The sequence below is a fragment of the Cavia porcellus genome, unplaced genomic scaffold (assembly GCF_034190915.1).
Source record: "Cavia porcellus strain 051 isolate PalLab524CR breed Dunkin Hartley unplaced genomic scaffold, mCavPor4.1 scaffold_30, whole genome shotgun sequence".
Lineage (NCBI taxonomy): Eukaryota > Metazoa > Chordata > Mammalia > Rodentia > Caviidae > Cavia > Cavia porcellus.
The window spans coordinates 15411842-15427514 of NW_026947513.1; positions in this window are offsets into that span (position 1 = coordinate 15411842).

Below are 15673 nucleotides of genomic sequence, written 5' to 3' on the forward strand. Positions count from 1 at the left end.
AACTGTTGATTAAGTAATGAGGTAAGTTTTTATTTATTCATTAAACAAATAATACATTTTAAAAAATATATCATGTTAAAGGTTTATTGATGAGTACTTAAATAGGGAAAGTGAATCAACATTTAATACAATGATTATATATTTAATGAAATTACATTATGAAGTAAAATATGTAAATTAATAAAGTTTGTGGTGACATATCTACAGCATGTTAGGAAACTTTACTACTAAAATGACCTTGGTCATCTGATGAAATCTCTGAAATATGATTAAGAATTTTACATAAATGGTAAGAAAATGTGTGTAATAATATGTTTATAGGCACACAAGAGTCTCTATATGTGATATTAAATTCTTTTTCTAATAGTAACAGGAAAAACAAGATTTTGAACACATGTAGTGCATTAGTTACCTTCCCATTAGAGAAAAAAATATCTATTGTGCACAACTTAGAGGGAGAGGCTCACTTTGACTAATGTTCAGTGATCTCTGTCCATGGTTGGCAAACATGGCATGGAAAGAGGCTGGTGGAGGAAAATAAGTCATGTCATAGTAATGAGGAGTCATAGGGAGAAAGGAAGAAACTTAGATAAGAGTATAGTCTTTTGAGTAACATCCCAAGGATCTGTCTTTTTTCACAAGCCTTCAAGGCTGGATGTAAAGTGTTTAGGAGATACTTTATATCAAAACCATAACATTCTTTTGTGGTCCCCAAAATCTCTTACTTTTTCTTAATGAAATGCATTTAGCCCATTTCTAAGAGTAACCAACGTTTTAACAGTGTCATGGTTTATGTTGGTGGCCCCCAGGCCTCACGCATTTGCATTGTGCATTTGTGATTGGTTCATTGTCTAGCACTTGGATTGGGGGTGTGAGTGCTACACTGGCCTATTGGTGGAGCCGGGATGTAATGTAATGTAATGGCAGGAAGAAGGCGTGTCTTCTCTCTCTCTCTTGCCAGTTTCTGCCTTGTTGTTTGTAGCCACCATAAACTGTGGCTCAGCCATGCCACCCTGCCTTGGAGCCAACTGAGTATGGATTGAAACCTCCAAGAACTGAAAGAAAAAAACATTTCCTTCTCCAACTTTGGGTTTCAGGTATTTTGTCTCAGCAAGGAGTAAAAAGTAACTAAGACAGACTGGTCAAGCATTATTGAAAAATCTAAGTCCAAAGTTTTCTCTGAGACTCACGGTAAACTCTTGATCCAGAAATCCCTATAAAATTTAAAAGAAGATTAAGCACCTCCAACATACAATGGCACAGGATAGCATTCACATATAACAAGGGATGATTAGGATAAAAGGCCGAAGCGATACATAGGCAAGACTGAAGCACAGTTAGACAAATATCATATTCTGCAACTGCATAGCAGGCAGCCAGGACAGGCTGTGATGAAATCCAAGTTTCAGTGCATTTGAGCAACCTCACTGCCACACACCTTTGCTGGTTACAGACTCTCCCTTGGTGTGTCTTTGTTTATTGTCTGGGACTATCCTAAGAAAATGTTTCATGGTCCTGGCATCTCCATTGCAGTCTCCACTTCATTGCTGACTCCCTTCACTCTAGGGAAACTTGGCATTCTTGGGAACCTGTTATACTTTTTTTTTTGCCTTACTTGTCATATCTTCTTCTAAAATACAGGTGTAAGACCCTATAAACCCAAAATGTTTAAATAGTGCCTTTCAGAAAATTAGGAAACATGAATTATACCAAGATTTTCTACAGCTTGATTCTCCTTTAATCATGGTTGCAGCGCCCTTTCAGTGAATGGCTGAGACACTGAAATCAATCTCAGGAAACCAGTTTTCTATGGAGCCCAGATGAGCAGGGGTGCCAGGGATACTCTTTTGAAAGGACCTTATGAAGAGTGGAGTCCTAAGGATTTCTGAGATGTCCTTAAGACATCTTTCTACTGACCCCTAAACAAAGTACTCGGCTTCCTTTAATTTTAATCTTTAAGCAAACATGTTTTTCTTTGCCCAGTCTCCTTAGTTCAAAATGCAAAATTCTCAAATCGTTCATCTCTGTTTTCTCCTGAATTTTACTGCATAAATGACTAAAAGAAATCAGAAATACATACCCCAAAACAAGAATTGTAGGCTTTCTAGAAATTTGCTTCACAAAATTAGCCAGTCCAACAACCATTAATGTAGTTTCTATAAAATCTCAGGGCATGGGCATATTCTGGACTAATTTTGATCTAGAGAATTACACACTGGACTTCTATCCCAGGTGCAAAAGGAGTATATGTCCACATTTAAGTATAATTTTGGTCTTCTGAGATCTGACTAATATTGTACTTTAAGTATTATTTACACACATCTAAATATTCTCTCGCCAGTAACTCCAAACCTTTTCAAATTCTTACCGTGAAAATTTTGAAATGTTTCTAACTCACATGATTTTGGTTCAGCCCTTGTTATTTCCCCACTTTTTATACCAAGTTTTTGTTATTGGACATTTTACTTTTACTGTAAAATGCACCCACAAATTAACAGAAGAGAGGTTATTTATTTATTTATTTATTTTTATTTTTTATTTTTTGTTTTTATTTTCTGTTCAGTATTTCAATGGACTCAGTCCACCCTCATCTGGCTTCCTGGAAGAAACAGTATAGTGGCAGAGACAAGGTGTTTATAGTGTGCTCACTAGGTAGCCCAGAAAGAAAAGAAGACCCTGAAATGAGAACACAATTTTCTAACTCATGCCCACAGTGACTCAGACCCACCAACCAGGCCCTAACTCCAACTGTGAGATTTGGGGGACACAATTTACATCTAAACAAAACTGCACGGCATACATGCTGGTGAATCTATATGTTTAGGAGACAGTGATAATCTCTGAATAAAACTTATTCAACTATGATTCACACATGCAAAATGCCCACTTAAATTTTATGTTTTTTTTTTATTTCATAAACAGTTATCTCAACAAGTACATTTTTATTATCCCCCCCAAATGTGCATTCCTTAGACCTCTGCTCCAACCTCTATTTGTCTCCACATTTTCTTGTACCCTAGAAATCGATTAACGTTGGCACATTTGGTAGTTCATATCAGTGGAATTAATTATAACTTGATTGGTTTTATTAGCTTTGTACTAATTTTTAAGCTTCGTTGATATTGTAGTGTATAACAATACTACATTTTATTGCTAAACAGTATTCCATTATATGGATATATCATGTTTTATATACCTAGCAACAGTTGATGACTACTTGGGTTATTTTGACACTTTATTTTATATACTGTTTCTGTAAATACTCATTCAGTTCTTATCAGCATAAAAGAACTAATGCACACGTTTCATCCATACTGCAACATATTTCAGAGTTCCTGTCTTTCACTAGCTATTGTCCTTTGTACAGAGATGATATTTGTTTATCCATTTGTCCAATGGTGAACATTTTAGATTATTTCACATCTTGGTTACTGTGAATTGTTCTATATTGAACAAAAGAATCCTTATGTATTTTCAAACTCCTTATGTCAAATCTTTTGGATAAACTCTCAGAAGGAATTGATAGCTTACATGGCAGGTGTATGTTTAGGTTTTAAATATAAACAATAAATGCCACGCTCTTTTTGACAGTGGCTAAATCGTTTCACAAGTCCAAAAGCAGTAAATGTTTTAAAATTTCCTGCTCCCTCTACACTTACTGGTATTCATTTTAATATTAGTCGTTATGATGTGAAATGTAATGCTCTCATTTAACATTACTTTGGTTTTCTTTACAATTATTGGAATATATCATATTTTCATAAATTAATGACCAATTGTATGTATATAGTGAAGAAATGTTATTCAAGTATTTTGATCATTTTATATTTCAGATTTGTTCTTTTTTTTTTCTTTTTTCATTGTATTTACTAGTAAGTAAAAGAAGTTCATTATATATTTTGGAAATTATTCCGTTTTTACATTTGTGGTTTAGAAATATATTCTTCCCTTACATAGATATTCTAGATACTCTTTGCACTATTTATTGTTTCTTTAGCTGTCAGTGGTTTAACATTTGCTAAAGTCTCACTTGTTCATTATTAGTTTTCATTCTTGTACCTTTGTTTCTATATACATATATATATATATGTGTGTGTGTGTGTGTGTGTGTGTGTGTGCATATATTCATTTTCAAGACTAATGCAATGACTATTTACACTATATTTCATTATAGAAATACTGCAGTATTTCAAATTTGTCTTTAATCAACTTTGATTCGATTTGAGGGAAGTGTAAGATGTGAGAAATTTCATTTTTTATAACTAAATATTCAGTTTTACAAATATCATTCAGTTTTCCCATTTTAGATTCTTGATTCCTTATTGAAGAAAATCATGCATATATGAAAGTTTATACATTGAATGTCTATTCCTTGTCATTGGGCTATATGTGTATCATTACTCTAGAACTTATTCTTTTGATTAGCATTTTACCAAAATGCAAAATCTTTGTATATGTACTGACAAAATTTGAAATTATTGTATTAGACCCAACTTTTTTCTTCTTCCTCACATTGATTCAGTGATTAAATGACTCAGTGATTTCATGTGAATTTTGGAGTTTTTTTTTTTTTTTTTTTTTACTATTTCTGCAGATGTCATATTAATTTTGTTAAATATTTTACTAAATCTATATATGTTTTCCATATTGTGGATATTTATCATTATTAACTTTCCCAACTAAAAGACATTGGATAACATTCTGTTTGTGTCATTTACAATTTCTTTCATTAATATTTTATACACACAATACTATAAATATTTCAGTGTATCACTGCCTTAGCTAAAATATTACTAGACATTTATATTATTTTGATGTAATTGTAAAGCAAAGAATTTTCTTAATATTTATTTCAAAATGCAAAAAATACCAACAAAACCTTTTTGTCTTTTTTTTGTTTTTTTAGACAGGGTCTCACTATGCAGTTCAGACTGGCCTTGAACTCACTTTGTAGCCGAGGCTGGTCTCGAACTCGCAACGATTATCCTGCCTCAGCCTCCCGAGTGCTAGGATTACAGGCATGAGCCACCACACCCAGCTAACAGCAAAATTTTTATTTGTCACTCTTATTTTCAATTTCAATCAATATGTTACTGATATTGTCCTTAGAAATATTTAAAATGATAGCTTCATACAAAAATATTTTTCTTATGTATCATTTCTCCAACTCTTACTAATTTTAAAGAATATTTTCAAAGAAAATGTTATTTTCACCTACATTCAGAGAAAAATCTATATTTTAACCTCTTTTATGTGATAGAGATCTGAGCTTTTAGATACTTTTGAAGAAACTTTTTCAAATATATTCAGTCTAGCAATTCTCAGATATTCTTGACAATTACTATGTTTGGAAAGACTGTTCCTTGGAGCACATGTGTTAATCCACCAGAAAAATTAAACATGATGGACTGTTCCATTATTTTGTGTGCCTCAGGCACTGCATAAGGAAATATGCAAATAAATTTTGTGCTACAGGCATTTCAAATTCAAAGGTAAATGTTTTCTATTAAGTTAATAAAGATAGTAACTCCATAAAAAACCCAATAGGCCAAAATGTCTCCAATTTTTTAAAACTATCTGTGTGTTATCTACCATTTAGATTCTGAATTTTTTCTATGGTATTTTTTGCAAATAATTTGTTATTTGTGGAGATACTTGAAGATAGGCATTTCTATGGAGAAAAATGTTCCTGTTATTTAGTTACTAACATGCAAGGGGAATCTCAATAACCCTCAATGCTTGTTTTCTTCTGTGTGATCACAGAGCAAGACTATCACAGGAACAAATATATTGAATAAGGAAATAAAATGTCCTAGTCCCATCATTTGTTAAAATATTAAATTGGCTTTTGCAATGATCACAGAATGTTCCTAAAGAAATAAAAAACATTTGCAATATATTTCATTATATTTTCTGGATAGTCATTGGCTAACAGAACAAATTAATCACTGTCACTAAGATTTAAAATTGTTAAATGAAAAATTCTTGAAAAAAGTGTTGCTAGTATTCATAAAACACTATAATAATGAGTGAAGTGACAATGTGATATGTCACCTCCACATGCTAACGTTATCCCAGACAATTCAGAATCATCCTGCTTCTGCATGGAGCTTACCGATACTTGGTGATTTATTTCAGTCCTGGGAAAGTAAACGGTAATGATTTCTCAGAGGAACGTAGAAAATAAGAGTAGGCATTTTAAGAGAAAAGGGGTATTTGAAGAATGTAGTACAATATTTTGAAATAAAACATTGCTAATAAACACTTTATTGTTGTGTTTTTATGTTATAGAAAAGTAAAATACAAAGTAAGTGAATTTGAGTTTCAGATGTATGATTTTAAGGGTCATTGTGCGTTGCCATTTGACATTTTTAGAAGTTTCAGTGGAAAGACAAATGAACTTGCATTGGAGCAAGAGGATCTAAGTTTCCATTAAAGACAGGATAAGTTGAAAGCACGTATTAAAACGTGACATATGTTCCAAAGGACACTGTGTAACTAAGTTTGACAGAGACTGTATGTTGTAGTCAGGTATAAAAAGGTGACACCTGAACTGGAACAAACTGCAGACACTGTTTCTGGGCCATCAAATGTGACTTGATGTGCAGTAAAAGGTTATCTGTTCTTGTCTCTGTAATAAAAAATAAGCAGTGAACTAACACAAGAGACAATATTTAAAATTTGTACTAATATTTACCATTTTTGTCACAATAACTTTGAACAATATTTATGCTTTTCATGTAATAATTCATTTAATTGTCAGAACAATTCTCTGAAGTTATTCAAGCTTTTGGTTATCACTTTGCATACAAGATTTCTGACTGTAAACGTAGTGCCAGTAGAATACTTAGCAAGTCAAATGTTACTGAATCAGAGAGGTAGGCTATAAGTTCTAGTAATTTGATTTCTGGAATGAAAACCCTAACAATTACACATTATGTTCACATTTCCAAAGTTAAACATACCCATCTTCACATCCCAAATAAGGCAAGGCCAATTCCCACATGCAAGATTCCCATCATGATGATTTCCATAAGAATTATTTGTCACCTGATAAACTCAATTGCTTTGCATACTGGAAGACATTTGTTTGTAGGCATTTTAATACAAATCTTTTCTTGGGGCCCATTTGAACATTTAAAAGCATGTGCAAATGAATTAAAACTACAGTTTTATAGCAAAATCATTAAGGTCATAAATACAAGGAAGTCACATGTATATGTATATGGAAAGAGAGAGAGAGAAAGAGATCTTTTCTCTGTTCACTTATTATGTAAACATGGATTGATATTTCAGCAATCATTTGTTTCAGTCTATCATATAAGGACAACTATTATAACCATAACATATCCAGTTAAAATTATATTTAATCCTAAAACTGATTTGTATTAGAATGTACGTGGTTCCTCATATTTTAAATAAATTCATAGATTCGGGAAATTTTCATAGATTATTTGCTACTCTCACACATTATATTTAGCCTTTATGGTAAAATACTTAACTGCATATTTTGACAGAGTTATCTAATTTTGCTTTCATGTGCTACAGTTACTTTATTATTACAAACCTAACTGATGAAAATAGTGCTTCAAAGAAGCCATGTGGATCATTATTTTTTCCTTTCATGAATCACATTCACAAATTCATTTTAGTAGGAGAATGTCACTCTATTCAGACACTATAACAGTCATGTAGACTAAAAGTCTAGTTATGAATCTGAAGAACAATTTAAGTAAACCTCAGTAATCATGCATATACATAAAATCCTCCAATTTATCCAGCACACATACAAAAAAATATTAAGCTCTTCCATTTGAAGTCACATCTTTGTCACTTGGGACACAGCTCTTTAAAAAGCAAAATGCCCTCTTATCTCTTCATCCGAGCTTGATTGCAAAACTCTCTGGTGGAAAATTAGGTAGTACTGAGAATGCATTGACTTGAGCAGATGAACAGGCACCCTAATAGTCTGCAGACTTAATACACATTCTTCACACCCTCCTGCTGCAAATTGCTTTTAGGATGCCCTAGTAACCCAAAAATATCCATGTTCAAATGTATATTTTTATACCTAGAGATGGAAAGGGTAATTTGAGTCAGTGAAGAAAATTTACAAAATGGAGTTCTCCATTGTCTGTGCTTGAGGGCAAACACCACAATTTTGAAAGTTGCATAAACTCAGTAGAAAAACTTAACAAAACAGTAGCCTAGAGATTTGAGGGAGTCAGTGCTTAAGTTTCTGCTAAATATCAGCCTCTTCATTTATGGTAACTATAAACAGCAACTTCTGCTTCCAGGTGAAAATGCACAGGGGCTGGCAGTAACACTAAATTACCAAGCATTATGGAAATGAGGAAAAATGAGAGCAAAAATTACTGCATTTCTTCCAGCACTGGCTTGAAGACTAATGTTCTTTAAATTATTAAAATTTATTGGCTTGAAAATGTTGGCACTCTGAAAACTTTTAATTTCTGACCTAGAATAATTTGACACTGTGGGGAAAAAAAAAAGTGTTCTTACTTGGAGATATGGAGAGATGACACCAACAGCTCTGTTTATGCTACAGCTTATTAAAGATGCAAATTAAAAATATCAAAAAGCATGAAGATTTGCTTAGCTTTTTGCTCAGTGTAAATCTTTAATCTAATCTTAATACCAATGTCATTGACTTGCTGTAACTGTACACTGAACTTGAGAAGTGTTACCCATACCTTCAATGGTCAAGCATTCCATTTTAGAGTAGATAGAGTTTAATTTGAAATCTAGTCAGGAAATTGAACAGTATTGCACAACATATATCTGCTTTAGTGAAGAACTGACAAACTGCAAATGTCTCAGAGGAAAAAAGTCCACTGAACTAAAAGCAAGGTAATGTACTTGGAAATGAATTTATATTCAACTGTGAAACAATGCCATTGTACTAATGTTTTTCTATAATATCAGCCATTTCTGAGCTTTATACTACTAAATTAGAAGATTACATAGTTCAAATAGAATGAGAATACACATTAATACAAAACTCAGTGAGTTTCATTTATAAACAACACCTTGTACTTTATTTTTTTATTGCTGAGTTGGTTTTAAACTTTTCTTTGCACTTATAATAAACTTATTTAACCAGAGTACATTAAAGTTAAAATACACTATAAATGAAAACACTGACTGAAATAACCTTTGAAAATGACTTAATTTAGCAATTTCAGAAGTAAGATTAATAAAATAATATTTAAATGAGAATAAAAGAAGTTCTTCATACCTGCACAAACTATGTACTTCATCTTCTATTAAAACTGGATTCAGAAAACAGGTAATAACTTGAAAACATTCACAGTGTCAGAATGAATAGCTTAAGGTCAATTTATCACATTCCTTGCTACTCTATCTCTGACAAAGTAAATTAGTGACTACTAAAAATAAGAGATGATGATACATTTCCCAGGATAATATATGTCAGAAAACCCAGACACTAGAACCAGAATTCTTACTAAAACCTACAATGAAATAATTTACAAATGCATTTTGTTACCTCACCTAGACTAAACCATAATACTAATGATCTGAAAATAAATAAAATATGCTTGAAATGGGTCTTGACGGAATAAGAGGGTAAGAGAACAAATGTGTCAATCACCATCTACATACATCAATTTTTAAATTTAACCAGGTTTGCATTGTCTATAAATGGCTTGTTCAAGTGGATTTAATTGATAAATTTCATCTCCATTTTAAAATTCTAATTTGGACCCTTTTTCATATTTTTCAATGTTATTGTTAGTATCCCTTCCTCCTTTTCCATATTTCTTTGGTTTTTTTTTTCATTATAAGTACATGCCTGCAATGTACACTGTTCAGATTCATCATGGAAAATTGATGCATGTACATTATTGATGTTATCGATGTTAAATTCTGTTTTTGTCTTGCTCTTCCCTCCTTCCAATCCTTTCTTCGCTTGCCTTTCTTAAAAATTTTATTTCAACAGAAACAATGCAAACTGGAAAAAGTTATATATAATACAGAATTAAAAAAAAACACTATGAAGTTACTAGTCAAATTACATACTGTCATCTTAGAAATAGTTATTCAAATTACAAAAATAAAGTATAAAAGCAAACAGTTCTGTTCAATGATCCAACAAAACAGTGATATGGTTATGAATCTTACACACTTAAAAATACCTGCAGATGTATCCTTTAGAGCCTTTTCTTTCCCTCTGTTTTTTATAATAGTGATTGCATATTTTGGGTTTTATTACTCCTACAGTTCTTAATACTTTTTACACTAGTGACACAATATATATTTATAAATATGATGCTTATTTATTTCACTATGAGTATAGTCTCAAGTTGCCTTCATTTACCTATGAGATCCTCAAGATCATCCTTTTATATAGCTGAGTAATATTCTATAGTATAAAAATATCACATTGTTTTCCATCTATTCTGCAGTTGATGGGCATGTTGGTTGTTTACAAGATTTAGCTATTACAAATTTTGCTTCTATGAACATAGGTGCACATATGTCACACCGACATGACCTTTTCAGTTTTTCTGGGAAAATACCCAGGAGGGGAATTGCAGGATTTAATGAAACTTCCAATCCTAGTCTTCTGAGAAATCTCCATAGTGCTTTCCATGTGGCTGCACAAGTCTACACATCCACCAAAAGTGGTCCTTCTTCCTCACAGCCTCAACATTTGTTATCAGTTGATTTTTTTTTTTTGTCTTTTTCGTTTTTATCGGTACCAGGCTAATATTTCCAGAACTATATTGAATAGGAATAGTGATAATGGACTTCCTTGCCTTGTTCCTGATTTTTTAGTGAAAGCTTTCAGATTTTGTCCATTTAGTGTAAGGTTGGCTGTTTGTTTGTCATAGATGGGCTTTATGAGATTGAGGTAGAGACTGTTCCGGGTTTCCGAAGGATTTTTATCACAAACAAGTGCTGGACTTTATTGAAAGTTTTTATGCATCTATTGAGAGGACTATATGTTTATTGTTTTTGGGTCTGTCGATGTGGTGGTTTACCTTTACGGATTTGCATATGTTAAACCATTCCTGCATTTCTGGAATGAATCCCACTTGGTCATGATATATAATCCTCTTGATGGTTTGATGCATTCTATTTGTGAGAATTTTATTGAGAATCTTTGCATCAGTTTTATTAATGAGATTGGCCTATAGTTCTCCTATTTGGTTGGGTCTTTCTCTGGTTTTGGTTCCTAAATAATACTTGCCTCCAGGAATTATTTAGGGAGGAATGTTGCCTTGTCAATTTCAATTGAAGAATTTAAGGAGTATTGGTATCAAATACGCTCTAAATTTCCCATAGAATTCAGCAGTAAATCCATCAGGACCTTGACTTTTCTTTGTTGGAAAATTTAAATAACATTTAAATTTCAATAGCTTATATTGTATTAATCAAAATTGCTACGTCTTCTTGGTTGAGCTTTGGTAGTTCATATGTTTCTTTCTCATTTGTTCATTTCCTCTGTGTTTTCCACTCAATGTGAGCAGAGATTTTCAAAGTAGGTGTTCAGGATCCTTTGATTTTCCATGGGATCTGTAGTAATTTCCCTCTTTTCAATCCTTATTATGTGAATTTGGATTTTTTCTTTCTTTTTCTTGAAAAGGTTAGCTAGAAGTTTGCCAATTTTGTTTGTTCTTTCAAAAAACCAGCCTTTTGATTCATTAGTTCTTTGTATTATTTTTCAGTTTCAATTGTATTAATTTCTGCTCTGATCTTTGTAATTTCCTCTCCTCTATGAACTTTGAGTTTTATTTGCTCTTCTTTTTTTCTAGAAGCTTAAGATGAAGTATTAAGCTATTTATTTGTGTTCATTCTGTCTTTTGATGTGACAATTTATTGCTATGTATTTCCCTCTTTCAACCACTTTCATTGGATCACACAGATTATAATATGCTGTTCCCACATTTTCATTGAGTTAAAGGTATACTTTATTTCTTCTTTAATTGCACCTGTACCACACTGGTTGTTTAGAAGGGTGTTATTTAATTTCCAGGTATTTATGCAGATTTTGCAATTTCCTTTGCCATTAATTTCCAACATCAGTGCACTATGGTCAGATGTTATGTATAGGATAATTTCAATACCTTTGGATATACTTAAAATATTTTATGGGAAAGTATATGGTCTATTATGGAGAATGTCCTATGCAAGCTTTGAAGTATGTGTGTTCTGATGTAGTTGGGTGGAACACTCTGAAAACATCTACTATGTCCATTTGCTCATAGATACGATTCAGTTTTATTATTTTTGCTGACTTTTTGTCTAGTTGATCTATGACTTTGGACAATAGGGTATTAAGGTCCCCTGTTATAATTGTGTTCTTGTGTATTTGGTTTTTCATCTCTATTAGTATCTGTCTTATATAGATGGATGCTCCTGTATTAGGTGCATATATATTCATACTTGTTAGTTCTTTTTCTTGAATTTTTTCAGCAACAAGTATGTAGTGACCCTCTTTATTTTTTAAAACATTTTAGGATTGAAGTTCACATTGTCTACAAATAGAATAGTTACCCCTGCTTTTTTCTGGGTTTCTGTGCATGGAACACTGTTTTCCATCCTTTGACTTTTAATCTATGAGTTTACTTTTGGAACAGATGTGTTCCTTGTGTACAGCATATTGTGGGATCATGTTTCTTGATTCATTCTGTCAACCTACTTTATTTGATAGGTGAATTGAGGCTATTTACATTTATGGGTATAACTGATATATACTGGCTCAACTTTGCCACGTTATGTTTCAGTTGTTTGTTTTCTCTTTTACCACATTGTTTAATTGTTTGTCCTGCCTGGTGGTTTTTTTTTTTTTTTTTTTTCCTGTTGTAGTTCTTGAGATTGGGGTCATTTTTATCTCTATTTTATCTCTATCTAGTATGTCAATCTATGTATCTATTTATCTAGTATGTTTATCTAGTATGATGATTTTATCTCTATCTAGTATGTCAATCTATGTATCTATTTATCTAGTATGTTTACCTAGTATGATGATTTTATCTCTATCTAGTATGTCTTTCAATATATCATCACTGATGGCTATTATTCTTATACTGTTTCTTGTGGCATCATCATGAAACTGCTGGATTGCCATTTCATGCTTCTTTGTTATTTTTAAAATTTCTATCCATTCATGATCACTAATTGTATTTCTGTCCTCAAGGTGAGAAATTCTATCCTTAGCTTCATTTAAATGGTTTTGCCAGCTTTCAATAGAATATTTTGTTTCTAGGCTGTCTCTTTGAGTTTGTTTCATGGATTCTGTTTGTTTTATATATTGTACATTCAAGATTAAAATCAGATTCCCATGCTCTTGTATTTTTTTTCATTTCTTATCTAGCTCTGATGAGCAACTCCTTTATTAAAGTTGTTATTTCTGTCTTTACATGAGAGATTACTTCTAATTTGATTTCCTCTATAGCCTCATGATTTTTTTAATTTCACTTGATATCTATTCAGAAATTTCCAGTGTGTGACTTCTGAAGTACTCTATTTCAGTGTCTCCTGTACTTGCTTCTGATGGACTAGATATTTGAGATTGCATTTTACTTTTTCATTTTGTCATTTTCACCTTTCAGATTAATATTTGGTCTCTCCTCTCAACTGTTGGTAGTGTGTATCATAAGGTCCTACTGTAAGTTTGATGTTTGTCCAATTGCTGGGCACTGCAATGCAGAGGTGGCCAGTCACCTGAATCCCTCCTGCAGGACCTGTTGGGTGAGTCCTGTATTCATCCTAGACTGACAAGCCTAGGAGTATTGATGGAAATCAGCCCCTAGTTCCTGCTGTGATTATTTCCTCAGGTTAGTCAGAGTCACCAGATCTCCCTGTTTATAGTGTTTGTGTGGGCTGGGACCCTACTGTGTCTCTGGGTGTCTCATAGACCCTGTTAATATTCTCAAGGTGTTATTGGCCCCCTCCTCAATGCATCTGATGTTCTCTCTGTGGAGGAAGGACTCCCTCATCCTTTTTCCCAAGCTGTCCAAAGGTCAACTTCTGGAGGGGGCTTCACTAATGCTTCTGTTTACCCACTGAAGGTGGCAAACTGTATTTGTATTTTAGGGACAAACTCACCTAGCTGATGGAAGCCTGCTGAGTTCTTCTGTTTGGATGAGCAGTTACTGAGTCTCCCCTTGATGCAGCGTAGCTAACGTACTGCAGTCCAAAGTGCTAGGGAGAGGAGTAGGAGCCAAAGATTAACAGCAATACCAGATACAGGAGGTGGGGATTCCCTGAAGGCAGCAGTGGGACTGTGACAGTGGGACTGTCACCGCTGGCTGGAATTCTGGGGTCCTGAGGTGAGTGGCCAGGAAGGTGGAGATATGGGGGGGCCCAGGTCTGACTGGGCCCTGTTTGCACCACTGGCTTGAGTTCCTTGATCCCATGATGTGGTCAGCCAGGTAGTGGCAGTACAGGAAGGACCTGGGTCTCTTTTTGCAAAAGCTTTTTCTTTCTTTCTTTCTTTCTTTCTTTCTTTCTTTCTTTCTTTCTTTTCTATTAAAGTGAAACACATAATCAGAGAAGAATTCTCCATGAAGTAAGAATAGCACGATATAACTATCAGATTAATGTAACCAAGGTCATAGGAGAGTGTCTAGTGACTTGTAATATTAGTTTTTTAAAGATGATTCTTGAAATTTTCCTTTATACTATGTTAAAAACTGAACCAATTATTTACTCATGTTATCATGTAGAATGTCTCATATTTTGATGATTTTCAGGTCAACTGAATTGTGATTTTTGATTCCTAATAAATTCTGATTTTTCACTTTCTAAAATGTTTCATGTGTAACTGCTTTCTTTCACTGATTTGTAAAGTGGTTTACTGTTTGGGATAATTAAAAGAATTCTTCAAATAATAATATGCTACTTTCTGAAATCTTTCCAAAGAATATTAAGTATAATTTTGCAGGCAAGTTTGTTCCATAGGAAATTACTTTGCTCCAGTACATAGAAATAAGTTTAAAAACTTCACTTACATATCCATCCCTTTTTCACATAGCATTTATAATATTTCTTTATATAATTATTAATTCAGTATAAGCTACATATCAAAACACTTTAAAATGGACAATGATTCTGCTTGTGTTATAATATCAAGTTAAAATAAGTACTCAATATCTTACATGCCCTTTTCATATCTGTATTTTAGTTTTCTCCGCAAAATTTCTTACCTCATTATTAAAATATCGTTTTTGAAAGATGCTTATATAACTCTAAAATTGTAGGTCATTTAGATATATCTCATCTGTTTCACGTGAATTGTTGATTTTCCATACCCCTTTATAAACTTGATCTGTTTAACATTTATTTAGAGGCAGCCTTTCCTTTTCTAATATATCCAACACACTTAAACTATCACCAGTATTATTTTTTTAAAAAATACTTAGAAACTGGACCACATACAGTGACTTCCAAGCAGCTAGCTATCAGGGGCTTGAATACAGTCTTGGGAGCAGAACATGTGCTAGTTAAATCCCAGTGCACAGGGAAGCTATGGGAGGTCTATCCCAGCAAATAAAACCATGCCGAGCTTCCAAAATCAAAAAAGGATGCAAAATGTAATGAAAGAAATGCTGAACACATCTAAAGAAGACATAGTTAAAAAAAATTGGGGAACAATGCAAAAAGATGGAAACCCTGAATGAACAAT